Genomic DNA, 2500 nt, shown 5'->3' on the forward strand with positions numbered 1-2500 from the left:
ATGTTGCGCCTTAACCTAACCTATGTTGCGCCTTAACCTAACCTATGTTGCGCCTTAACCTAACCTATGTTGCGCCTTAACCTAACCTATGTTGCGCCTTAACCTAACCTATGTTGGGCCTTAACCTAACCTATGTTGGGCCTTAACCTAACCTATGTTGGGCCTTAACCTAACCTATGTTGGGCCTTAACCTAACCTATGTTGGGCCTTAACCTAACCTATGTTGGGCCTTAACCTAACCTATGTTGGGCCTTAACCTAACCTATGTTGGGCCTTAACCTAACCTATGTTGGGCCTTAACCTAACCTATGTTGGGCCTTAACCTAACCTATGTTGGGCCTTAACCTAACCTATGTTGGGCCTTAACCTAACCTATGTTGGGCCTGAACCTGCCCTCTTAATTGTTATATGAATCGAGAAATTCATGTAGCGTTGCCGAATCGCAACCCTCTCAACATAGATCAGCGCACGCACTCTCTGGTGTCCTGCGTATTGTTTCATGTTACGGTGCGTACCCTCACAACATGTTGCGAGTGTTGCGTTCTTTCCACATGGTCCCGCTATCCACTGTAATGTGTACTGCTATAGGATGTATATCGCCCCCCCCCCCCCTCCCTGTCTCCTCTAGCTCGTCGGTCAGGTGTTTGCGTGTTTAATCAGCTTCGCAGCTGTGCAATGGCATTCGCATACGTACGCGGGCCATCTTTCACGTGTTCTCTCCTGCACACGTCGCAGCGTGTATGTGTGCTGATGTAGCGTGTCGTGACACTTAACAGCCAGGCATGCAAGACTCGTTGAATTAGCAAATGTAGATGGACGTCTACGTTTGCTGCCCACGTTACGCAAATGAACTGGAAATCCGTTGTTGAGCGGTTGTTCACGCTGCAGGTGAATCGTTGATAGCGACGATCGGTACAGCTATTAACCGGTTGCTTCAGCGACACCCGTCATACCCACGAACGTGAGTGGGCATGTGGGTATGAAGCGATACGCGGCGGTGGCTGGGTGGGACCGTCCCCGGCCGTTGCGGGGGCAGCGCCCGGCGTGCTGGCCGCGCGCTGCGTGGGCGCACGCGCTACAGCCGCCTGGTGGGGGCGCCCAGTGGCAGGCGCGCCGGCCGACTGGCGCGGCAGGCGGCGCAGCTGCGCGCCGGCGCACCCAGCGCGCGGCGCCGTGCGGCCAAAGTGGGTCCTCGCGGGCCCGGTGCGAAGCGCGGTGGACATCTGCAGTGTGCTGGTCCGATTGAGGACTGTGTGCGTTGAGGATGCGCCGCCGCCCGGCACTCGGCGCCGCGACGCCGTCTGCTGCTCGGTCGCCCCCGCGGTTCTCGCAGGTGGTTTGTATCGCAGCTGTGCGGATGTGTTGGCGCGTGCGCTGTGCTGGGAGAGTTCGCTTTGGCACCCAAGTGGGGCTCTGCCCCCCTGTGGCGCTGGCGTTGGAGCTGCCCGGTCACTGTTTGTGGCCGCGTGTTGTCTCCCGCCGGCAACACCACGACAGCACGCTCCCGGGCCTCTGTCGGCAGCGGCAAGCTCAGTTGGGAGCACGGGTGGTCGCACTGAAAGCGTCTACTCGCCTAACTCCGGGCGATTGCGCCTCTCTCGAACCCGACCAAGTACTTAGGACGGCGCTGCGCGCCGCCGGGACCTGAGAGGGTTTCGAGGTGTATCGTGCAGGGGAGCTCTGCCTCCTCCTGTTTGCAGAATAATTGAGCGGACGCTTGCGTGTTCGCGCGGGCCCCCGGGACACACTCCCGGGCGGCCGGCTGCTCAGCTCTAGTTGACGCAGCTCCCTGGTTGATCCTGCCAGTAGTCATATGCTTGTCTCAAAGATTAAGCCATGCATGTCTCAGTACAAGCCGCATTAAGGTGAAACCGCGAATGGCTCATTAAATCAGTTATGGTTCCTTAGATCGTACCCACGTTACTTGGATAACTGTGGTAATTCTAGAGCTAATACATGCAAACAGAGTCCCGACCAGAGATGGAAGGGACGCTTTTATTAGATCAAAACCAATCGGTCGGCTCGTCCGGTCCGTTTGCCTTGGTGACTCTGAATAACTTTGGGCTGATCGCACGGTCCTCGTACCGGCGACGCATCTTTCAAATGTCTGCCTTATCAACTGTCGATGGTAGGTTCTGCGCCTACCATGGTTGTAACGGGTAACGGGGAATCAGGGTTCGATTCCGGAGAGGGAGCCTGAGAAACGGCTACCACATCCAAGGAAGGCAGCAGGCGCGCAAATTACCCACTCCCGGCACGGGGAGGTAGTGACGAAAAATAACGATACGGGACTCATCCGAGGCCCCGTAATCGGAATGAGTACACTTTAAATCCTTTAACGAGTATCTATTGGAGGGCAAGTCTGGTGCCAGCAGCCGCGGTAATTCCAGCTCCAATAGCGTATATTAAAGTTGTTGCGGTTAAAAAGCTCGTAGTTGGATTTGTGTCCCACGCTGTTGGTTCACCGCCCGTCGGTGTTTAACTGGCATGTATCGTGGGA

The 2500-nt window shown here is 56.3% G+C and overlaps 1 non-coding gene across 1 annotated transcript in view; it reads left to right on the forward strand.

The window, feature by feature from the left end:
- The first annotated feature begins 1786 nt into the window (after nt 1-1786).
- LOC126197092 (small subunit ribosomal RNA) overlaps nt 1787-2500 on the forward strand; it is a 1909-nt gene continuing 1195 nt past the window's right edge. The window contains exon 1 of the ribosomal RNA XR_007539493.1: nt 1787-2500. This exon is cut by the window's right edge and continues 1195 nt beyond it. This is a non-coding gene — a ribosomal RNA (small subunit ribosomal RNA).

This window comes from Schistocerca nitens, chromosome 7, assembly GCF_023898315.1.
Source record: "Schistocerca nitens isolate TAMUIC-IGC-003100 chromosome 7, iqSchNite1.1, whole genome shotgun sequence".
Classification (NCBI taxonomy): Eukaryota; Metazoa; Arthropoda; class Insecta; order Orthoptera; family Acrididae; genus Schistocerca; species Schistocerca nitens.